Genomic DNA, 26,265 nt, shown 5'->3' on the forward strand with positions numbered 1-26,265 from the left:
GATCTGTACTCACTTGTCAAAAAGATATTAAGGTTCCCCTCGATTCCTAATTGCATCGTAGTAACATTACCGCTGGCAGTCTTCAGTAAGAGAAACTAGGCAGTAAGAAAACATTTCATATTCTTCACATTTTTGTGGTCACACAGTGAAACCCTCTTCCAAAGCAATTGTACTTTACAGCAGAGAATGATACCAGCCAGCTAGATAATTTGGTGAAATAAAAATTCAAGGACAGTTGCAGTACACATTTGCTTGAAAACATGGAAATGCTCCTTTCTTTGCAATAAAAGGATCAAAAGGGTTGCGGCATTTGTTATTCCTGCAGGGCGTGACCTTTTCTGAACCTAACTGCATACAGCAAAAGAAACTGCAGCCTTAAGGGCTCCAGAAGTACTAATGAATGTGTATAAAGTGGGTTGATATTACACAATCATATATCTCAAAGTTGTTGGTGACGCATTGTTCTACCTTATTTGCTGTTTGAACTTCGCAACCTAAATTACTGCTCAATTTCTCATTTCAAAAATCTCCATTCTACACTTTCTATGGGTCTTAAAAACTACTTGACCCCTCCTCCACTTTTCTCCAACAATCTTTAAGCTTTAAAGTCAAAACATTATAATAACCAAATCACTACTCCCTGATTTACTTCATTTCTCATTCACTCACTTGGAGATATCTGACAATATAGCTCAACTGGAGTACTGTGTATAATTCTGTGTACCACTGGGACAGTGTAATCACCCTGGAGAGGCTACAGAGAAAATTTGCCGAGATGATGTCAAGCATGAGAAAATTCAGTGATGTGGAGAATTTGGAGAAGCTATGAGTATCCTGGGAGTCATAGAGATGTTCAGCATGGAAACAGACCCTTCGGTCCAATTCGTCCATGCCGACCAGATAACCCAACACAATCTAGTCCCACCTGCCAGCACCAGGCCCATATCCCTCCAAACCCATCCTATTCATATACCCATCCAAATGCCTCTTAAATGTTGCAATTGTACCAGCCTCAATCACATCCTCTGGCAGCTCATTCCATATACGTACTAGCCTCTGCGTGAAAAAGTTGCTCCTTAGGTCTCTTTTATATCATTCCCCTCTCACCTTAAACCTATGCCCTCTAGTTCTAGATTCCCCGAAAAGACCTTGTCTATTTATCCTATCCATGCCCTCATATTTTTGTAAACCTCTATAAGGTCACCCCTCAACCTCCGACGCTCCAGGGAAAACAGCCCCAGCCTGTTCAGCCTCTCCCTGTAGCTCAAATCCTCCAACCCAGGCAACATCCTTGTAAATCTTTTCTGAACCCTTTCAAGTTTCACATCTTTCCCTTAGGAAGGAGACCAGAATTGCACGCAATATTCCAACCAATGTCCTGTACAGCCACAACATGACTTCTCAACTCCTTTACTCAATACTCTGACCAATAAAGGAAAGCATACCAAACGCCTTCTTCACTATCCTATCTACCTGCGACTCCACTTTCAAGGAGCTATGAACCTGCACTCCAAGGTCTCTCTGTTCAGCAACACTCCCTTGGACCTTACCATTCAATGTATAAGTCTTGCTAAGATTTGCTTTCCTAAAATGCAGCACCTTGCATTTATCTGAATTAAACTCCATCTGCCACTTCTCAGCCCGTTGGCCCATCTGGTCCAGATCCTGTTGTAATCTGAGGTAACCTTCTTCGCTGTCCACTACACCTCCAATTTTGGTGTCATCTGCAAACTTACTAACTGTACCTCTTATGCTCGCGTCCAAATAATTTATGTAAATGACAAAAAACAGAGGACCCAGCACCGATCCTTGTGGTACTCCACTGGTCACAGGCCTCCAGTCTGAAAAACAACCCTCCACCACCACCCTCTGTCTTCTACCTTTGAGCCAGTTCTGTATCCAAATGGCTAGTTCTCCCTGTATTCTGTGAGATCTAACCTTGCTAATCAATACCCCATGGGGAACCTTCATATCGATCACATCTACTGCTCTGCCCTCATCAATCCTCTTTGTTACTTCTTCAAAAAACTCAATCAAGTTTGCAAGACATGATTTCCCACACATAAAGCCATGTTGACTATCCCGAATCAGTCCTTGCCTTTCCAAATACATGTACATCCTATCCCTCAGGATTCCCTCCAACAACTTGCCCACCACCGAGGTGAGGCTCACTGGTCTATACTTCCCTGGCTTGTCTTTACCTGTGGAGAAACTGAAGTTGTTAATAAAAAAGGATATGTGCATATATATCATACTTTTCCTAACTACCTGCCATGCCAAAGTGCCTTACAGCTGGGGTGTGTAAAGTGAGTCACTGTTGTCATGTAGTAAACGTAGCAGTCAAATTCCTCACAACAAGAATCCACAAACAGTTGTGTGATCAAGACCAGATAATCTGTCTTTTTGACGTTGATTGAGGAATAAATACTAGCCAGGACACCAGGGATAACTTCTCTGCCATTCTTTACAGGATGGCTTACATCCACCAGAGGCAGGTGGTGCCTCAATTAAATGCCTCATCCGAAGGATAGAATAATAAAATCTCTACAATATGGAAGCAGGCCATTCAGTCCATCAAGTCCGCATTGACTCTCCGAAGAGCAGCCCGCGCAGACCACACTTTACCCTATCCCTGTAACCTTGCATTTCCCACAGCTAATCTACTTTTCCTATTAATCCCTGGACACTATGTGCAATTTAGCATGGCCAATCCACCTAACCTTAACATCTTTAGACTGTGGGAGGAAACTAATGTAGACACAGAGAGAATGTGCAAACTCCACAGTCACCCAAGGGTGAAAATGAACCTGGATCCATGGCTCTGCAAGGCACTTACACTGTGCCACCCCAGATCACACCTTCAAGACTGTAGTGATCCCTCAATGTTGCTCTTGAGCGTCAGTCTTCATTTTTGTTAGCAAACCATGGAGGAAGCTTGAATTTGAGAGGACTTGTAAGGTCTGTGAGTAACCAAGTAAACCAAATCTGACACACAGTCTGACTCTAGGATGGAAGCTGCTAGCTTCCACTTTTACCGGGCTTGCAGGTCCCCTAGAATTAAGAGAATACTTTACAAAACTATTCAAATCATGAAGATTTGGAGAGAGTAAACAAAGATAAACCTTTGTTTTTAATTGCAGAGGTTCAGTAATTAATTAAGATTTATAGTAGTTGGCAAAAGAACATGAGGCACCATGCAGAATTTTTTTTTCCAGATAATGAGTTGTTCTGACCTGGAATATATTGCCTGGACTCAAGAGAAAAACTATTCTGGAGAATTTTACAGGCAATGGGGAAAGGCAGGAAAGTAGAATTAATTGGAAAAAATCTTCCAAGCAACTGGTCCAGACAAGACAGATCTCACTACTTCTTCCAATGTTGTACCATTCTGAGACTATGATCTAGGCTCAGGGAAGGGCCTCAGTTCAAGACCAGCATATTCCTGTTAGGATGAAAGTTAAAAATGGCAAGATTTGGGAACCTTCGATGACAAGAGATATTGAAAGTTTAGTCAACAAGAAAAACAAGGCTGTTGAGCAATTTAAAGGAAGTTGAAAATAATTCAAACAAGAAATTAGGAGGTGCAAAAGGGGCCATGAAGTTTCCTGGGCATGTAGAATTGAGGAGAATCCCAAGGAATTTTATGCATATATTAGGAAAAAGGGGGTAACAAGGGAAAGGGCAGATTCACTCAAGGACAGAGGCGGGAATTTATGCATGGAGCCACAGGCAGGAGGGAACATTCTTAATGAATACTTTACATCTGTATTCACCAAGGAGGAAGGGAAAGATAGGGGGCGGAATCTAATAGAGATATGGAATCCATTAGGCGGTTTCACTGAGAAAATTGAATTTTTTTTTCCACTGGTTTGTGGATCAGTAACCAGAGGTCATACATTTAAACTCATCAGTGAAACAACTCAGGGTGAATAACTAACACACACACAAAAAAGATGGGTGCAACGGTGGCTCAGTGGTTAGCACTGTTGCCTCACAGCGCTAGTGACCCGGGTTCAATTCCCGCCTCAGGCAACTGTCTCTGTGGAGTTTGCACATTCTGTCCGTGTCTGTGTGGGCTTCCTCGATGCTCCAGTTTCCTCCCACAGTCCAAAGATGTGCAGGTTAGGTAAACTAGCCATGCTAAATTGTCCGTAGTGATAGGTGCATTAGTCAGGGGTAAATGTAGGGGAATAGGTCTGGGTGGATTGGTCTTCGGAGGGTCGGTGTGGACTTATTGGGCCAAAGGGCCTGTTTCCACGCTGTGTGGAATCTAATCTAATTAACTTCCAGGTCAATAGGTAAATGTTACTTGGATGTCTTGTGGCCAGAAGTTCCTAGCTGAAGTCCCATTCCATGAGCAATGGCCAAATGGTGTTCATAATACAGCTGAACAGGGTGAGTATCACTGAACAAAGTCTTCCAACACTCATCAATGGTAGGTGGACAGAGCCTTTGCTTTGCTTTGATTTGTCCCATTTCTCTTTGTATAGGCCTCCTTGATGTCTGGGGAGGACTAGTTCACATCAACAAGTATATGCCTCATCTATAAGAGGGGTAAATGTAGCAACCCTCCAATGCTAAAAAACATAATAGCATCAGAAAATAACATTGGAAGTTGGTTTTGTTAAATGGTTCAGAACTTCTGTTGGTGATAACACAGCATCATTTGTTGCCATGGAGGTCAGTGCCCTTGTCTGCAGCAACTCTCAGATAAATACTGCATCATAAATTAAAATCATAGCACAACCGCCTGAAGAAGGTGCAGCGCTCCGAAAGCTACTGCTTCCAAATAAACCTGTTCGACTATAACCTGGTGTTGTGTGATTTTTAACTTTGTACACCCTAGTCCAACACCGGCACCTCCAAATCATCATAAATTTGTTCAGTTAAGCACTTAGCTGTGGGTACCTTTTCCCACTGACCATGGAAATATATCCTCTGGCTTGAAGTTTGAATGACAGGTTACTTATTTGGATTTCAAAATTAGAGGCATTATTTTTAAGTCAAATTCTACCTTAAACATTTGCTTTGACTAGTTGTTTGGCCCTGATCTTGCCGGATGCTTTAACATCATTTGTGGCGATATTCAAACTAGACAGCTTCCCCTCTTCTTTCTCAGAATAAATACAAACTATTCAGTTATACTGTTTTTAGACAAAATAATGAATACAAAATTCAACTCAGTTATCTTGTGTGTTGTAGCTCTGCTTGAAACAATCTCACTATAGCAGAGTTTAACATATCAAAACAGTGTTATTCATTTCAGATCTGATAAGCATTTGGCATTTTAACATTGCAAGCACATTCCAGTGGCATTTTCAGCCGATGTCTACAATATACAAATGTAGAAAGATACAATAGAAATACATTTAATGCTCCTTTTGTATCATTGTTTTTCTCAACCTCTGCAAAATTGTTCACTTGAACCTGTCTAATTATTCTCCTGGATCTCCCTAACAAAATGAACTCCTGGACCATAACCAATTACTCATAAGGAACCAAGTTGTCTTTACTAAAGGTGGATTAATACCCATTCAGTGCACATAACCCTGTTAACAACTCAATATGTAACTATTTTCCTATAAACTATGACATGCACATAGTACATCATGATTAAAGTACCAAAGCATAGCTGTAAAATACTGAGAAATCTAACTACCCAAGTGCCTTTGATTTATTACAAAGGACAGAGAATACTGACCCAATAACCTGAAAGCAACAGTACATGATTCAGAGCGATACAAGTAAGTGATTTACTACAATTTTTTTCTTTGATTAATTTTCACTTAGAGCACAACAGACAAGTTAATCATGCATTATTGAGCTTCACATATGGAATTCAAGGTTTTAAAAATGTTATTTATTGTGCAGATTAGTAATGAAGAAATGGAAGAGAGCCAGGCAGAAAAAAGTATGATCTTTAATACTCATAACAGCATATTCTAATTACAAGGAAATCATCAGCATAAAGCTACTCCTGACACTTGAGGAGTTGTACTACTATTATTAAAGATTTTATTTTAGCAACAGTGTGATAGCAGGAATTATCTTTTAAAAAATGGCTTATCCAGGAAGACAGAAATTCCACAAATGTGACAGTGGTCTTGAAAAAATTTAAGTAATCTGCACCATGATCACTACTAAAACATTACTGAAAGTTTCCCTTGGTGCAACTGGAGTCAAAATGTTTTGGGAGTTCAAGGCCTATTTTGGGGCACAAATAAAAATGTTCTGCACCAAACTATTGAATTCAGAGGTAAGACTGCCTCCAGCTGATCTACAACTGGCACCCAATTTATACTTTATGTACACTTTAGGTGCAGAATTACTTCAAAGTGTCACCGTTACATGGGGAAACACAGCAGGCATTTAACACACATCAAACTCCCACAACAAGAAAGTGACTCATCACAACAAAAACAAAATACAAATGAAATTAAAACAAGGTCATATTGTCTATTCCAAATATTCAGGTGGATGTTTAGGATCTATGGCACAATATAAAAAGTGGCATGCTTCGTGCCTTGACTAATGCAGCTTCCTCAATGAACACTATAAAAATAAACTAAATGGTCAATAAGCTTATTGTCATTTCTGGGCTCGTTTCAGGGTTTCTGCTATGCTAAGATAATGTCTGCCATATTTACTGTTATAACGAGACATAGAAATTCAAATTAACAAATTCTATGATTCCCTTAGAAATATTCCAACACATTGTTTTCGAATTTTTCATGGGATGTCAGTGTCACACCTGATGTCAACATTTATTGTCCACCCTAGTTCCTCAGAGGACCACCTTAAAGAGTCTACCACCTTATTCAGGGTCTGGAGTTACATGGAGGCCAGACTAGGTAAGGATGAAATATTTTCTATCCTAAAGAACATTAGTGAACCAGAGGTTATTGCAACATTGAATAGTGGTCACATGGGTATCATTAGGCTAGATAGAGTCATAGAGTCCTACAGCACTGAGATGGGCCCTTTGGCCCAAACAGGTCCATGCCGACCAAAATGTCTGTCCACACTAACCCCATTTCCCTGCACTCAGCCAACATCCTTCTAATCCTTTCCTATCCATGTATTTGTCCAAATGCCTTTTAAATGTTGTTAACGTACCTGCCTTAATCACTTCCGTTGGCAGCACATTCCATATGCATACCAATCTCTGTGTAAAAAAAGTTACCCCTCAGGTTCCCTTTTTATTCTTTCTCCTCTAACATTTAACCGATGCCCTCTCATCCTCGATTCCCTAACCCTGGGAAAAAGACTGAGTGCATTCACCCTATCCATGCCTCTCATGATTGTATACACCTCTATACTCTAAAGAAAAAAGTCCTAGCTTGTTCAACCTCTCCCTATAACTCAGACCATCAAGTCCAGGCAACATTCTTGTAAATTTCTTTTGCACACTTTCCAGTTTAATAACACCCTTCCTATAACCAGATGACCAAAACTGAACATAATACTCAAAGTGCGGCCTCACCAACGTCCTTTATAACTGCAACATAAGTTTCCAACTTCTATACTTAATGCCCTGACTGAAAGCCAGTGTGCCAAAAGCCTTCTTCACTGCCCTGTCTACCTATGACTCCACTGTCACAGAACTGGGATCTGTTCCACTACTCCTTAAGCTCCTACTTTTCACCATGAAACTCCTACCTTGATTTGACTTTCCAAAATGACAGACCTCACACACATCTCTATTAAACTCTATATGCCATTTCTCGCCGACTTTCCCAGCTGATGAAGATCCCGCGGCAATTTCTGATAACCTTCCTTACTATCCACAATAATACCTATTTTAGGATCATCAGCAAACTTACTAATCATGCTTTGTACATTATCATCCAAACCATTGATATAGATAACAAACAGTAATGGGCCCAGTACGAACCCCTGAGGCACTCCACTAGTCACAGACCTCCAGTCTGACAAGCATTCTTCCACTATTACCCTCTGTTTCCTACCATCAAGCCAATTTTACATTCAATTTGCCAGCTTGCCCTGGATTCCATGTGATTTAACCTTCCAGGGCAGCCTACCATGTGGAGCATTATCAAAGGACTTACTGAAATCCATATAAACTATGTCTACTGCCCTGCCCTCATCAACCTTCCTGGTCACTTCATCAATTAACTTTAACAAATTTGTGAGGCATGATCTCCCACTCACAAAGCCATGTTGACTACTCCTTGACTTTCCAAATGCATGTATACCTTATCCCTCTGAATATTCCTAAGTAACTTACCCAACACAGATGTTAAGCTTACTGGTCTATAGTTCTCAGGCTTTTCTTTGCAGGCCTTCTTGACTAGTGGCACAACATTCACTACCCTCCAATCTTCTAGGACCTCACCCCGTTGCTAATGATGATGCAAAAATATCAGCCAGGGGCCCTGCAATTTCTTCTCTAACCTCTTGCAGTTTTTTTGGATATATCTTGTCAGGACCAGGAGATTTATCCACCTTCATACATTGTAATACATCCAACACCTCCTCTATGTTATATGGACTGTCCCCAAGATATCATCACTAATATCCCCACATTCCCAAGTCTTCATATTTTTCTCCATAGTAAACACAGAAGAGAAATATTCATTGAGACCCTCGCCCATCTCCTGCGGTTCTCCACATACATGTCACTTTAAGGGGCTTTATTCCCTCTCTAGTATTTTTTTCCTTTAATATACTTAAAGTACCTCTTTGAATTCACCCTAATCTTCTCAGCCAAGGCTATCTCGTGCTTCCTTTTCCCCCTTCTCATTTCCTTCTTCAGTAAATTGCTGTATTTCCTGTACACCTCCAGAGATTCCCTTGATCCCAGCTGTCTGTACCTGAGCCATACTTTCTTCTTTTTTCTGGTTAAAGAACCAATATCTCTTGTCACCCAGGGTGCCCTATTCCTACCAATCTTACCTTTCAGCCTCACAGGAACAGGTTTTGAACTCTGCCTATCTTGCTTTTAAAGGCCTCCCACTTGCCAGAGGTCCCTTTGTTTGCAAACAAACTACTCCAATCAACCTCAGCAAGCTCTTATCTAATTCCATCAATTTTCGCTGTGCCCCAATTTTTAGACCAGTTTGGTCCCTCTCCATAACTATTTTAAAATTAATAGAACTATGATCACTGGTCCCAAAGTGCTCCCCCACTGTCACCTCCGTCACCTGTCCCACTGTATTTCCCAAGAGTCGGTCGAGTTTTGCCCTCTCCTGAGTAGGACCCTCTATATATGCTTGAGGAAACTTTCCTGAATGCATTTAAAAAAATTCCACCTCATTTAAGCCCTTAACGCTCTGGCAAATTATCCCAGTTTTTAAAAAAATTGTACTCAAATTTCAACATTTGTTATGGTGGGATTTGAACCCATGTCCACAGGACATTAGTTTGTGGTTCGTCCAGATGATACTAAAATAGGTGGGGAAGTAAATTGTAATGAAGAAATAAGAAATTTACAAATGAATATGGATAGAATTGGGGAATGGGCTGAAATCTGGTAGACACATTTAATGTGGATAAATGTGAGGTTATCAATTTTGGTCAGAGGAATACAAAGGCAACATATGATCTAAATGGAAAGAAACTTCAAAATGCTTCAGTAAAGAGGGATCTGGATGCCCTTGTGTATGAATCACAGAAGACTAGTAGGCAGGTACAGCGGGTAATAATGAAAAGAAATTGAATTTTGGTATTTATTGAGAAAGGAATAGAGGGTACAAATCAGTGAAATCACATCTGGAGTACTGTGTGCAGTTTTGATCCCTTTAGTGGAGGAGGGATGCAGTCATATTGGAAGCAGTTCAGAGGAGATTTACTAAATTGATTCGAGAGAGGAGGGGTTTGTCTTATAAAGAGAGTTTGAGCAGTTTAGGCCTGTACTCTCTGGAGTTCAGGAAAATGACAGGAAACCTAATTGACATATATACCATGCTAAAAGGGATTGACAAAGTAGGTACAGAAAGGATGTTTCCTCATATGGGGCAATCTAGATTGAGGGGCAGTTTTAGGATAAGGGGCAGCAGATTTAAAACAAATGAGGAGAAATGGCATTCACTATCCCAGAGTGTGCTGGATTCTGGAACATTGGGTAAATTTAAGGAGGAGACAGACAAATGTTTAATTTGTTAACGGGTTTATGCTGAGTGGGCAGTAAAGTGGAGATGAGCCATGATTGCATTGAATGGCAGGACAGATTTGAGGGGTTGAATTGCCTAGTCCTGCTCCCAGTTCTTATGTTCTCTTACTACGACCTCTCCAATTGTGACAATGTAGCATATAAGTCTTTCACTGTATAACAACAAGAAATGATGCAAGTTTCTTCCTAATAGTTTGAGTGACAGCACCAAATTGCTCACAAATGTTACTAAGCATCTAAGTATACTTTAGGGAAACACAAATGGCTATTATGCTAACGTGTGGTTAGTAACTTAGTTTAGTTCTAAAATATTCAAGCTAATTACGGCAATAAATCTTAATATTGCAATTGACATTAATAAATAAAGATTTCCTGACTGTAACTGCTTGTGTGAACAGGAAAAGCCATGTTTCAGATGATACAAACTCAAACACAGAAGGGCCACAAATGTTCAAGCTGGCTCTAAATGAATAGTTAGGATTTTTTTCGAGTGGTACAGCATCCATCCAGGCATTTAGCAGGTCTAATTTCACACTTCACTTGCCTTACAGTGCCTAGGAGATTACTTTTAAATTGCTCTCCGTTTTCTAGTGATAGATTGGGGACAGCATTGTGTTTATTGGAAAAGGCTGCAGACACTGCTGCAGCATTGCGATAACATAGAAATTGGTATTGAACTCAGAGAGATCCCACTTAACCTTGTGATCTCAGCTCAAAGAGCACTGCATCTTATCCTTGCAACCCAACTGATGATTAATAGTTTGGAACAGCCAAAGGGTCTTAAAGCTTAATACATTTTGAATATAAAACTGTAGATGTGTAATGAAGTTGTACTTTGCAAAAAACATTCCTTTGTTCTTTAAAGAATTCACATTTGCATTGCATTTCATTGTATCTCAGAAATATTTTCAAGCATTTCACATATAATAATAAAAAAATCACTTATTTAGCACCTTTCATAACCTAAAGTGTTCTAAGTATTTGGTCATAATTGCAAATCAGGAAATGTAAGCTAAATCAGCTATTTGGCACAACAAGCTCCACAAACAGCAATGTTACAATGATCAAATATGATTTTCTGATGTTGATTGAGGAATAAATATTAGCCAAGACATTGTGGAGAACACTCCTGGCTTTCTTGAAATTGCACCATCAGGTATTTCACATAGAATAAAGAGGACAGACAGGTCCCTCTGACAAGGCAAAAGTGAAGACTGCAGATGCTGGAAACCAGAGTCTAGATTAGAGTGGTGCTGGAAAAGCACACAGATCAGGCAGACAATGCAGCATCCTTCAATTCTGTACTAGATATGTCAGCATTAAACATTGTGCTCAACAAATGCTGAAGTAAAACATTAACAAACACCAATAGATTTAGAGGCAAGTGTGTTTTCAACAGAGCCACAGCTGACACGTTATTTATACTTCATATACATATTATTTACAGAAGGGCTTCAAAGTACAGCTGTTATGTGGGGAATCACATCAATCATTCTGCACTCAAACTACCACAACAAGTTAAAGTTGAATTACTGGTTTAAGCAGATTTTACTGGTATTTGTTGTAGGTTGAATACCTGTCAGGACAAGGGAAGCAACTCCAACTCTGCTTTAAATACTGTAACACCAGAAATGTTAAAACAGATGAGCATGGCATCTGTTTTAACATAAGGACACACAAGGGTAGATATCAACAGATGTATACACATGCTGATTTTTTTCCCTAAGAGGTAAGTATCTGGAATTCCCTTTCCCAAAGGGTAGTGGATGTAGAATGTTCAATATTTTTATGGTAAAGATAGATAGATTCTTGATAACAGGGGAATGAAAGGTTATCCAGGACATGAAGGAATGTAGGGTTGAGATTAAAATCAGAGGAGCATGAATCTTATTGAATGATGGATCAGAATCGAACGGCCGAGTGACCTGCTCTTGTTTCTTGTTTATACATTTACTGGTTTGGTACTGCACACCACTAAGAATCCCAAGTGTGTTCTGTGTTGTCTGATCACGTATAGTAGAGGCCCTATAGTAGACACTGGCAACACACAGAAAAGAACACAAGTCAAAGCTCTTCTCCCTGTTAATTAGTGAACATGGTTTAAGATGAACAATAGGAAGTTGGGCTCCGCTTTTAGTCTCTTACCTAAAACCTGGATACTAGAGCAAGCAAGTAACAAAGTTGTACAGTCTTGGTTCTGCTTCCTGGTCAACTGTAGGACTGTACATCAGCATAAATCAACTCTTTAAGGCCAGAGGGAAGTGGGAACTTAAGGAAAAGCAATCCTACAGAATCAGCACAATAAGACCTCTTTTATCTGCCATAATAGCCTCATGCAGCAACATCCTGGACACCGGACAGTAAATGCATCATCCAAATTTAAAGGGGAAGTAATCTTTTTAGGGCTGTGGGGATGATTTAAGTCAGAAAGGAGACAATTGGTGTAACAAGTGAAGCCATACCCTGTACAAGGTGTTAAAATTAAGAACGATACATCACAGTAGGAAACTATTCAATGCATTACGCATTTGGAAAAATTCACCAATTCATTTCAACCCTTCTCAATTCCTCAAAGCCCTGTAATTATATTTCCTTTTCAAGTATTTATCCAATTCTCTTTTGTATGTTACTACAGAATCTGCTGCCACAAACATCAATTTGTTCCTGATCACCACACTCATAACCTCATGAAACTTCAATTGAAGAGCATAACCCTTTCCTTCTGACATATATCACTGGTTCCTACACAGCGCCCATTCAGGCAGGTATCCTTCTCAAAATCTTTCACAATGTCTCAAAGATAGCCTTCACCCTGGCACCAGGCACCATTTGAGTTAGTGCTCTCAGAAACGTCTATCCATCAATCCTCCAACAGCTCAATGACCATTTTTTCCCTACAATTTGATGTGCTCCCCAGTTGGTTGCCCCGTTCTGCCATTATTGTTCTTCTGACTGTGTAAAGCTGAAATAGAGCCACAGAGCTTCACAGCCCAGAAACAGACCTTTTGGTTGAACTTATCCATACCGAATAGATATCCTAAATTAATCTAGTCCCACTTGTCAGCATTTGGCCCATATCCCTCTAAATTCTTCCAATTCATACACCCATCCAGATGCCTTTTAAACGTATCAGCCTCCACCACTTCATCTGGCTGTTCATTCCACACTCACATCACCCTCTGCCTGAAAAACTTGCCTCTTAGTTCCCTTTTAAATCTTTCCCCTCTCACCTTAAACCTAAACCCTCTAGTTTGGACTCCGCCACTCCAGGGAAAAGGCCTTGTCTATTTACCCTATTCATGCTCCTCATGATTTTATAAACCTCTATAAGGTTACCCCTCAGCCTCCAACGCTGTAGGGAAAATAGCCCCATCCCCAAAGGTTGTCATCAGTATTCAGTGCTAGAAACTGGTTTCAACGTGTTACACTCTCAGAGGACTCTTGCTCTTTCTGCTTATTTATATCTTGCCAAATTGCCACCCACTCACTATTCTCCTGAATTCTCTGCAGCTGCAGGATGATCAACTCCTGAAGAGTGTGCTTCAGGGAATTCTCAACCTCCTACATATCCTTCAGTGACTGCAACCACTCCTTAAACTTAGGAACCGGAATTCAATTTGAGGTAGATCTTTTATTTGTGGTTACTTCAGACAGACAAATCATTTTGGATTTTCCACATGATGGACAAGAGTTCTTAGCTGACCCATCATTTTGTGTAATAATCAACCTACCTAGACAACATATACTTTTAGTTTAATATGTCCTTAGACTTGCATATTTTTATCCAGTAACATACTATATGAACTACTTACAAGTCAATTCCTTCTTTCATCAAATTCTCATTGTCACTTCATCTAGCAGATAATCCTGGCTCCGTTGTCCATCAAACTTCAAGCAGTCAATTGAGAAAGTAGATAATATACAATTGAAATTCAATTATAAGTTCCCTGACATGAAACATGAAACGACGTCGTTCCCTGATTTTTTTGACTAGTTGATGCTATTAGTATAGCAATCATTGTTGCAACACAACTGGCACATTTTCAAGTCTTCTGTCCAACACTTTTTTTCAAATGTTTGCTGTTCACTACTGACATGAGGTTCATGTTGACATCTGACTGGTTGACAGTAATGACATGATTGATAAGGTGATATGAAATTATAATAATCGTCAACTTCATTACTGGTGCACCCCTTCTTGTATTTAATTCATTTATAGGATGTGGGCATTGCTGGCTGGGTCAACACTTATTGCCATTGTGATATAATGACAATTTGTAATGGGTATAGTAGTAAATCCTACCTAGCTGGTTTTCAATGCTCCCATTAATTTCAAAATTTTTACATCTGCTAAAGATCTTTCAGTGATTTAAGTCAAGCCTTCCAAAACCTCCCCTAGATCTTCAACCCAGCATGTGCCCTCTCCCACAGCTCAGAAATACTATGTATCCTTCACCTTTGTGGAAAGGCTTCAAACCAACGCAGGCCAACATTCTGAAATTCACCTCTGAAACTCCTTGTCTTGCTGTTTCAATCAGCCCCTTCAAATCTCTCCTCAAATTTCGTCTTCCCAATTTCTATTTCATAGCCAATCTGCTTTGTAAAACATCCAAAGATATTCTGTAACAAGAAGTTGGTGCCAGCTTTTGTTCCTCCTGTTAATTAACTTCACTGAACTTATCAATGTTCCTTCCATACAAGATTATGCTATTAGGTTTATAAAGGAGCACATAATGTTCCGGAAGTATCAAAGACAGCATCACAAACTTGCTTCTAAGTTAAAAATTATATTTACATAAAGATCAGGAAAGTCAGATAGTTTTAAACAAAATAAAATCTCAAACAGTGATTTGGGGCTCCAATGACAATTGGATTTATACTTTAAAATTATGAGCCCACTGCATATTTTAAGTACTTCAACTTCAGGAAAAGTGCTGGATAAGAAATTAAACTACAGTAACCTTTTGCTGGTATTACCTGAATTGAGTTACACCAACCCTTGGTAACTGACTTATCATTGGTTCTTTCTCCCAATGGATAACTATCTGGCTTACCACCAAAACTCAGTTTTTAAAAGTTAAACATTCTTGTATTTGCTCTGTTAACATTGAGCAAACCACTACAATGACTTTATCTGTTCTGTTTTATTTTAGTTCAACGCACCAAGATGTGAATATTTGAAAGTTAGTTATCAAAAGTTAATTGGATTGCTTTGCAATTTGTAGAACTAGACTGATTTCTAAGCAGGTCATTATACGATGTAAACATTTTACAAGTTAGGTCACCCTAACTTCTGAATGACCTGGCTATAGCAGGAGGGTGGTGGAAGCAGATTCAATAGTAACTTTCAAAATAGAATTGGATATATACTTGAAAACCTACCATCTGCAGTGCAAAAAGGAAAGAAGAGGACACTAGAAGCAACTGAGTGACTCTTTCAAAACATAAGCACAATAGGCCTAAATGGACTTCTCTGCTGTAGGATTCTGTGATTCTAAGGCCTACTGTACAGTACAATGTGTACTCTGCCTTAACAAAAAGATCAAGTATTCATTTGAAGGGAAGGATAATAATCTTGCACTCCAAAAACACAATCAAGAGAACTTACTAGAGAGTACTTAAAGGAGAAAGTGAAGACTGCAGGTGCTGGAGATCAGAGTCGAGAGTGTGGTGCTGGAAAAGCATAGCAGGTCAGGCAGCACCCGAAGAGCAGGAGAATCGACGTTTCGGGCATAAGCCCTTCATCAGATTTCCCTTCTACCCCTCTTTTGTTAAAATACTCCTCAAAACTTACCATGCTGACCATGGCTGAGTGACAGAAAAGCTTTCTTTCTCATTTCTCTGTTGCTCTTGCTCGTTGGGTTGTTTTATGACAATAAATAGAGGTGCTGTGTAAAAGTAAGTTGCTGGATACTGGGGAAAGCAGCAATAGCTAAAGCCCTGCTTCAAGCCTGATGAAGGGCTTATGCCCAAAACGTCGGTTCTCCTGCTCCTTGGATGCTGCCTGACCTGCAGCGCTTTTCCAGCACCACATTCTCGATTCAGATATTATCAAAGTACTTTAATTGCATCTTAGCAGCCCGACAGAACTTAACATATGCATATTAAGAAGGCTGATAATGTTATCCTCCCTGAGTTTCAATTAATCAGTTAGCTCGTTTTCTGATTTGCTCGTGTCTGCCTTTTTTAACAAACATGTTCTTTTCTGATTCAGAACCATCCTTATCGGTCTTTCTATTTTTACTACTACTTCGGAAACCCCCATCCTGCCTCTCTACTACTTTAAAGGCTCCCAAAAGAGATTTGGCAGATGAATAATATATAATTTGAAATAACTATTAATTGCATTTTTAAATGCAAAATCGAAGAAATCATAACTGCATTCAACAATGTACAAAGGTGATAAATTTCGATAATGTTGAAGATTTTAAGTTTTATTCTTCCCCATTTCAACACAGCTGACAATTAAGGCTTGCAAGTTAATTCTGAAATAGGAAACTTTGTAAAACTTTACCACTATGGATAGGACACAGATGAGGATCCCACTTGCAATGGAATAAATTGCCGACTATTGGTATTAGAATAAAACAAACGGGAAAAAAATTGACAATTGAAATTCAAAGGAGAAAACAGCAGACAAATTAGAAAGGTAGTGCAACTCAGCTCAGTTCATCCAAAAATCACAGATCTAAATCTTTGTTAATAGATTGCAGGGCTTCAACTTTTGCTGTTTTCCCCAGCATCCAACAACTCATATTTACACAGCACCTTTATTTACTGTAATAAAACAACCCAACTAGCAAGAGCAACAAAGAAATGAGAACAAAAGCTTTTCTGTCACCCAGCCATGGTCAGCACGGTAAGTTTTGAGGAGTATTTTAACAAAAGAGAGGTAGAAAGGAAATTCCAAAACAAGGATCAAAGCAGCTGAAGGCACAGCCACCAATACAGAGGAACCCTGATTATCCGAACATCGATTATCAGAATTTTGGATTATCCGAACAAGACCGCAAGGTCCCGATGCTTAGCTAAACAGTGTTATCAGGCATTTGATTATCCAAACAAAATACTCCCCGCCCGTATCGTTCGGATAATCAAGGTTCCTCTGTAATGGAATAGTGAAAATTAGACATGTGAAAGAAACTAGAATCAGAGGAGCACAAAGATTTCAAAAGCTTTTCGGACTAAAGGGTTACATGGACAGTAAAGGATCAGCTCACGGAGGGATACAGAAACTGAGACAATGGTTCCATTAAAACTGAAGGGGTGAATAAGATAATAAATTCCAATAATTGCCAAAACTCTCTAATTTTAATCTTAAACTCATCTTTTTGTTAATCTGATTCTCCTGTCAGTGGTTTTATTTGAAGCGGCACTTCTCTATTACCTTCAATTCCTCTGCATTCCGTCCTTTGATGGATGAAAGTGTCTCAGCTTCTTCACTCCTTACAACTCAGTCCTGAACTAAAGAGTCAGTCTCCTCTCTCATCATGTCCTTGGTCTGAAGTTTCTTCTTTTTTATCTTGGTTGTGCAGAATGAGACACAATACGCAAGATATGTTTCAAACTAGGGCACTATGCTGTTCAAACATGATTGCTTCCAATACATTGTCCACAAACTGTTGGCTATTTGGTGTACTATTCTATTTGATTTGTTAATTGTTTTATGATAAGTATGAATTTTATAAATACACATATAACCAATGCTTCATATTTTTGTGTTAAGGCAATGAAACCTGATAACACATTACTGCATCTTAAAATCTATTTAAAAGTATTCCACCTGTTATGAAAATTCTACAAGACAAATATTTAACACAGAAAGTGACAACGTAACAAATCCTGTCACACAGTAAGCTGAAAAGGAGTTCAAACTGAATCTTTGCCCCTCCATTTACCACTTTCCTTGCTTTAACACTTGGTCCCGGGCAGGACAAAGAGAAGCGTTTTGGGTCTGGTGCCCCTTCCTCAGATCTGAGGAAGGGGCACCAGACCTGAAATGTTAACTCTGATTTCTCTTCCAGATGCTGCCAGACTTGCTGAGCTTTTCCAGCAACTTTTGGTTTTGTTTCTGATTTACAGCATCTGGAGTTCTTCCAGTTTTTATTTAGGATAAAGTGAAGCTAGTTTGCTTCTGACCGCTTTAAACAAAGATGACAGTTGAAGCACAAAGTATCAACTAGTGAACTGGCACAAGTAATTAATTAGTAAAATAAATCACCTTACAAAATGCTTGAATCTGAACACCTTATACAAACGACGGTTTACAAAATTCTAATATTTACAGCATTCTTCGGAAGCTGTCAACTGTCTCCTAATACCCTGTTTGGTACCTGTGACAATTTCTTGGAAACAGGTAAGTAAGGCACAGCGACATTCACAGTGTTTTCCTTCCACCTTCTTTCAGAGCAAATTGTCAGAGTGAGAGATGTGGAAGATTGCCAACATGTGACCAGATTGACAATGCTACCGTTATTATACATTAGCCTGTGCAAACATTGGAGGGAGCTGCAAATGAAGAAACTTAATTCATTTATTGTGGCAAAAACAAAAGTGAAAAACATGACCCTTGCCATAGAAGAGCTGGTTTGGTCATCTGGGCGCAAGAGCTGCTGTGGGACTACTCTCCTGTGATTCAGATTGCATAATAGCCAAAGGAAAAGTGTCTGTTAGCTCCAATCTTGCAACTCCTTAGCCCAATGGATTGACACACTTGCTCAGCCAGCAGATTGAAAAGCCAATTTCACACAGCTATAGATAGAGACTCTGCCCCTTTCTCAAGGAATGCAGAGAACACCAGGACCATCATGGGCATAATTTCCATTTAAGTTTAGTACATGTGTTTAGGAGATAGGGAAGGATCCTTTGATACAAAGTTATAATATAAAGTTTTCACTGGTCTCTGTGCTATTGGAAAGATGTTGTGAAACTTGAAAGGGTTCAGAAAAAATTTACAAGAATGTTGCCAGGGTTTGAGGGTTTGAGCTTATAGGGAGAAGCTGACTAGACTGGGGTTACCTTCCCTGGAGCCTTGGAGACTGAGGGGTGACCTTACAGAGGTTTATAAAATGATGTGGAGTATTGATAAGGTGAATAGACAAGGTCTTTTCCCCAGGATTGGGCATGTCCAAACCTAGAGGGCATAGGTTTAAGGTGAGAGGGGAAAATTTTAAAAGAAACCTAAGGGCCAACTTTTTCATGCCCAGGATGGTTTATGTATGGGATGAGCAGCCAGAGGAAGTAGTGGAGGCTGGTACAATTATAACATTTAAAAGGCAACTGGGTGGTTATATTAATAGGAAGAGTTTAGAGGGGTATGGGCTAAATGCTGGCAAAGGGGACTAGATTTATTCAGGATATCTGGTTAGCATGGATGAGTTGGACCAAAGGGTCTGTTTCCATGCTATATATTTCTATGACTCTAAGACAATGACACCTATTAATTCTACTAGAATTTACTTCTAGATTAATGCACTGATCTCAGCATCCAGGGAACCATGATAAACAATGCAGGTTTACGAGTAAAACATCCGCATGCATTCAGGTCTAAAATCCTAAATGGACATGTCAAGACTGATAAAGATGTAACAAACTTCTTAAACAGTTTTCGCCCAAGAAATCATCAAGGTGGAAGGTTGACTCTCTGAGCAAGGTGACAACGTCACAGTATGTCTTAATTTAGATACTGAATCAGGATGTATTTTTTGTTTTCCTGTTTTCCGAAGATCTCATTGCTTTTGGTGGGACAATGCACACTGCTGAGACCCATAAATAATGAAGATACATTTCAGTATTTATCCAACCCCTATGACTCAGCAGGCAAAGCATAATTTCATTTCTAAACTTTGCTTCCTATCCCACGTCCCTCACATCACCAAAACTACTAATTTCCACATCTACAAAATGCCTACCTCAGCCCCCATGCCATAACCCGCATGTGTGCTTTCCACTTCCAGTTTTGATTATTCTAACATAGTTGCATCTGGATCTCTTATCTGTATTCGGTGAATTCCACCAGGTCCAAATTGTAACTGTCCTGCATTCAAAGATTTAAAGCTCTCACCTTCAAATTTCTCCTTCCAAAATTCTCATGCTCTATTTGAATAAAAGCAAGTTAATACAATGTTACATGGGACTGTGATGCTTTTGGATCACGGTCTCAGTTTTAGTTTTTCTGACTTCTGCACTCAGGCAAGAGAGGAGAAAAACAGGGCTAAAGGCGCATCTTGCTGCCAATATGCTTGCTAATTTATAAGCATTTAAGGATGTGAGGTAAGTATAGGATTGTCAGATACACCAGCAGTCTGACATCCCAGCCTCTGCAGTCCTCATTATCTCCAACTAAAGGATAACCAACTGAGTGAGGGTCAGCTGACACCCTTCTTCATCATTTGACACTTGGATGTGAAGAAACCATTGTTTAAAAAAACGTGAATTACACAGAAATCATTTTATCTTTGAAGACTGAGGTAATTTTACAGCTTTTCAGTGATTCAACCCAAAACAGATATGGTCAACAGCAGACTGCACAATGAAATAACCTCTGTTCAGCATTTAATCTTCTTTTGCTGACCAGGTAATTCACTGAAAGAGTTTGCTGCAGAGTACTGCAGGATCTTGACTTTGCTGAATGAACAGAGGTAGTACCAAGTCCTGCAATGTCACTGGGAGACAGGAGTTTCATTACAGAATCACGTGCAAAATTGAACGTCGGAAAATCATAACTTTGCAAAATGGACAAACTATAAAATTAACAGTCATGCTTTAAATTTGCTTCTCATGAATATGACAATGTTACTTTCTCGTTATTTCCTCATTTTTGAACTTTCTCTTCAGATGTCACTTGGCATTACTAAAATACAGTTCCATGGAAAACAGCTTGCATGAAACGTATTGGTATTCGTTCACCAAAATCCTGCATGTGAATTGGCTGTTCAATCATGGAGCTAATCACAGCTAAGTTTCATCCCATTCTTACCAGCATCCACAAAGAATATCTAGTATGGGGAGTAGTTGACAGTGAGAACCATTCTCTGCCCTCATATCGGTATGTTGCTGCATCCTTTAAGATCACTTTGGCTCAGATTGAATCTAACACTTTCCTGTTCTGTATCAATTCATGATGGCAGGCATACATCAACTCAACCATCCATTCAGCAAGTTCAAGGCAACCACACATGAAGGAAGAGCTAATGATGAGTCCTTCAATGACTTTGCTCTATGTACTTACTCAGTAGTACAGCCTGATGTTAGTTTTAAGACCTCTGACCTCCCAATCAATGCTGACAACTTCAAGACATAAGAAAAGCCAATATGAGAGTAAATTTCTAAATTTTAAACATCAAAACTAGTAATCTTGTACCACTGTTATTCAAATACTGGTTCAAACCAGGTTCTGCTTACTTAATACCTGCACCACAAACAAATTCAACAATATTTGATACTCCAGAAAAAGGTGGATCTTTAAAGTCCCAGACCTCACAGATCTTTATCAGGGCAAGTAATTAAGGCAGCGTGAATAATTTATTTTGGAAGTGTGGGAGATGCATGCGAGAAACCAGACTAATCAAGCATCAGGCTGGCCTCTGGAGGCTGACCACAAGTTTACTTCATCAGCTATTTATTAACATGTGTTGACAACTGGCACTGGTGCAAAAACATAGCTCGTATTGTCAATTCAAACAATACCAGATTCAGTGTATTAGAGATATTCAGTAATATTTAATTGAAGGTCACTACCATGAAGGTGGAACTGGCTGGAGTTGCTCTCTTGCATCTTTATAACCAATTCTTTCGCACCCAATTCATGCTTACAAACACATATTCCAAACTGAAAACTCAGAATGCAAACCATTTGATACAAAGTGGGAAAGAAAAGGTAAATTAAAATAGTATTGCAGAATACAATCATAAATTCTATGTAAAGTCCCTCCTTCCTGCTCTGGTAAATAATCCAATCATATCATAAAGTTGATTCACCAAGGAACCAGGGGGAAAAAAATTGACCGACCATGCTGTGTAGAATTTCCAGAACATTTACACAAGGATCGGTGCTGGGTCCACTTATTTTCATCATTTATAGAAATGATTTGGATGTGAGCATTAGAGATATAGTTAATAAGTTTGCAAATGACACCAAAATTGGAGATATAGTGGACAGCGAAGAAGGTTACCTCAGATTACAATAAGACCTTGATCAGATGGGCCAGTGGGCTGAGAAGTGGCAGATGCAGTTTAATTCAGATAACTGTGAGATGCAGCATTTTGGGAAAGGGAATCTTAGCAGGACTTATACGCTCAATGGTAAGGTCCTAATGGAAGTGTTGCTGAACAAAGAACAAGAGCAGGTTCAAAACTCCTTGAAGGTGGAGTCGCAGGTAGATATGATAGTGAGGAAGGCGTTTGGTATGCTTTCCTTTATTGGTCACAGTATTGAGTATGGGAGGTGGGAAGTCATGTTGTGGCTGTACAGGACGTTGGTTTGGCCACTGTTGAAATATTGCGTGCAATTCTGGTCTCCTTCCTATCAGAAAGACGTTAAGAGACTTGAAAGGGTTCAGAGAAGATTTACAAGGATGTTGCCAGGGGTGGAGGATTTGAGCTATAGTGAGAGGCTAAACAGGCTGGGGCTGTTTTCCTTGGAGCGTCGGAGGCTGAGGGGTGACCTTATAGAGGTTTATAAAATCATGAGGGGCATGGATAGGATAAATCAACAAAATCTTTTCCCTGGGGTTGGGGGGTCCAGAACTAGAGGGCATAGGTTTAGGGTGAGAGGGGAAAGATATAAAAGAGACCTAAGGGGCAACTTTTTCACGCACATGTTGTAACGTGTATGGAATGAGCTGCCAGAGGATGTGGTGGAGGCTAGTACGATTGCAACATTTAAAAGGCATTTGGATGGGTATATGAGTAGGAAGGGTATGGAGGGATATGGGCCGGGTGCTGGCAGGTGGGACTAAATTAGGTTGGGATGTCTGGTCAGCATGGACGAGTTGGACCAAAGGGTCTGTTTCCATGCTGTACTCCTCTGTGACTCTACTCTTCTGGCATCCCTCTTTCAGATATGCAAAGGGAGTATAACATCATGGGAAACGTTTTTAAGAAAGTAATTAATAGTATCCACATGTTGTTGCACATATAAATTTAATTTTGATATTTCTTCTCAGCCTTGAGATGTAACTAACAGCTAGAAAAATTCCTGCAAACATCTTTCTTGACCAAACACAGAACAAGATGAAACCTGGAATGTCCCTGGTCTGACCACCTCAAATAATCAAGATGTAGAGTGTCAGTTGGCTGTTCAACCATGGGGCTAATTACAGGGGAGCTGTAATTCAATCCCTGCCAGCATCCACAAAGAAAAACAGTTATCAGGGAAACTAATGCAAAGATCTGTTTTCTCAATTCAGCAAGGGAACTTCTTATTGTCAAATAATGACGTCTGATCAGAATGAGAACAAAGTTCAAGCTGTCAAGCCCATTTCCACTCAAATGACTAAGTGTAAAAATAAACCTCCGAGAACTGCCTGGTATCAATTTGTACCCCTTCAGGTGTGGTCATTGCCAATCTTTGTGCTTCATGGGTCCTTGGGTCTCCATTTACAATCTGTCAATGAAATACTAAGTACATTGCTGTTTGGTGCCTTTCATTAGCTATTCCACAATTGCAGGCACAAGTAATCCAATTAGGAAGCAGGCTTATGACACATTTAATCCGGATGATAATACTCTTCCCAGTACTTAATCTTGAGAAAAGTGACATTTACAGATGACCGTTTTATGAGGAAATTCAGAAACATAGTCACCAATTACCTAAAGTGATGGGATAAAACTCCAGATCTGATATAATGATTGAACATAACCATCCAAAATCTGCAAATCCCGATTTACAGGTTGGAATCACAAAGCTCTATGGATTATTGGATCCACTATCATTCCATTATTATTCTTATGAACTTTAGTCCCATCTTTTACCTTTTCTCCTGAAGGCAGCCCCTAGCTGCTGGGACACAGTTCTATTGGTTCACCCAAATATTTTTTTGCTCCTGTGTGGCATGATGGGGTGACCTTGCAGGGGTAACAAAGATGACCGACTCAGAAGATAGCCACACCTTCCCAGCAGTAATAAACTGCTAAGATCCTGGCCTGTTGTTGTACAAATCAACATCTGTACTCCTTCTAACAACCACACTCCCAGAACAAATCAACTAACAACAAGGAAAGGGAAACAACCATAGTATAACCTTGGTGACCTAGGTAAACTCACAAAGATTCGCTGTCCTGTATTCTTTATTCGGAGAGATTCAGACTATGCAGATTTAGTATCTTCAGGCTTCATACCATCACTGAACTCTCAGTGTGAATGCGCTACAAACCAGATATTGAGCTTTCATTTTATGCAATAATCAAAGCAGCCATTGTAGTATACTGGAGGAGGAGATCCGGATCAAACTGCACGGGACTGAAAAAGCTTTCAAAATAATTGAGAAGCAGATTATTTGCACTGGAAAGCTAATGCACTCATAAGTAAAGGATCTGTTGATGTAAACTAACTACAAACTTCTGGTAACTCTTGTGTTACCTTTTATATTCTAAGTTAACCTTTCAGTTACAAATAGGTTAGTTGCAACAGCAACTCTAATGATCCTAAGAATTGGGTCAGGGAGAATTATAGTTTCACTGTGGCTTAAATTGGTCTTACTCTCCAAAGTTAATTCAATCAAAACTTTCTCTAACATGAACTGAATCACGCCCGAAAAAGAAAGCACATTCCAGGAAGTTACCTTAGAAAGTCTTACATCAAACTTTATAAGGAAACATAACATTTCAAGTACAGAATTGCCAACATCCAACTCTCAGTGGCAGCTTTTAATCAGCATTTTCTTATCCTCAAGAATAATTTTTAAATCATATACAACTTCCTCCACCTTCAAAAGTCTTCTACAAACCTACCCCTTCAATTAATCTTTTCTCACTTACTTAAACTTTTCCTTCAAATCCTCCTTGATGTCTATTGTCCTGGAAATTTCACACTTGCAGCATTTTCAATTTCTTTCTTGTATTACATTTCTGTCAAACTATAATACAGTCACATGCAGTGACAACAAACATAAGGTCATCGTAGTAATATAAAGCCCTCGCTTATTTATATATAAATGCATTTTAAAACCTCAAGCAAGCACATTTGGAGTGGAGCAGGTTTCCAACCTTCACAATGACCCATCTGAGCCAAGTGAAAGGATCACTGCCACAAAAACACACGTCAGCACAGACTCACAACCGCTTAATTGGATAGAACTGTCCTTTTGTTGTGGAACGCAAACAGGATGCAGGTCGACTGATGAATGAATCTTATTCTCAATGCCAGTTAAAGCTTACGCACAGATGTTGACTGTCAGGGTAAGTCTTTTCCAAAGGTACAATTGACAGAAAGGAAATGTATCTCCATGGAAAAGCATTCAGAAAACCTTTGCCTGTCCTTTTTCAAATATGCATTGATATAAATATAAAGAAAATACTGTAGTTGCTGGAAATCTGAAATAAAAACAACGCTGGAAATACTCAGCAGATTTGGTAGCGTATATGAAGAGAAGGACAATGTTAATACTTCAAGACAAATATAATTTATCTTCAGCATTGAATAGTCATATTCTATTCAAAATGTTGACTATGCTTTTCTCTCCTCAGACGCTGCCAAATCTACTAACAAAAATAACCCCATTTTTCCTGACAGCAGCTTTTGGTGATGGTTCCTTTATTACTACTCACAACTCACTGCGGCTCATCTTTTATTCCATTAAATGCCTTTTGCTTTATGCTAACATCCATTTTGTCATGTAATCACTCCTGCATTCCATCCTACCATAGGTCCTCCCATCAGCCTACAATGTTTAAGGTGCTTAAAATCTTTTACAACTCCAATGTTTTCCAATTCCAAGAGAAGGTTGTTGATCTTGCAAGAGCTGCATCTGTGGGCCATTTCTAAATGCCTTTCAGAAAGTGATGGTGAACTTCGTGCTTAAACCGCTGCAGCCTTTAGGGGGTGGGTACATCCACACCGTTGTTTCAGAGTTCCAGGCTTTTGACCCAGCCACAATGAAGGAACGAGAATATAATTCCAAAGTCAGTCTGGT

The 26,265-nt window shown here is 39.5% G+C and overlaps 1 protein-coding gene across 5 annotated transcripts in view; it reads right to left on the reverse strand.

Annotated features, from left to right (window-relative positions):
• The window catches only part of gpam (glycerol-3-phosphate acyltransferase, mitochondrial), a 94,270-nt gene that overhangs the window by 60,484 nt on the left and 7,521 nt on the right, over positions 1-26,265 (reverse strand). Inside the window, exon 1 of one of the 5 annotated variants that reach the window (XM_043712859.2) lies at positions 25,112-25,358. The exons of 3 other annotated variants lie outside the window; for them this stretch is intronic. The gene's annotated coding sequence lies outside the window, so the exon portion shown is untranslated. Of the gene's footprint in view, positions 1-13,944; positions 14,107-25,111; positions 25,359-26,265 lie in introns of those variants that run through there. One more of the 5 variants, XM_043712858.2, reaches the window with a different exon arrangement.

This window comes from Chiloscyllium plagiosum, unplaced genomic scaffold (genome assembly GCF_037043375.1).
Source record: "Chiloscyllium plagiosum isolate Xiang-an unplaced genomic scaffold, Cpla_swu_hap1 HiC_scaffold_22, whole genome shotgun sequence".
NCBI classification, from domain to species: Eukaryota; Metazoa; Chordata; class Chondrichthyes; order Orectolobiformes; family Hemiscylliidae; genus Chiloscyllium; species Chiloscyllium plagiosum.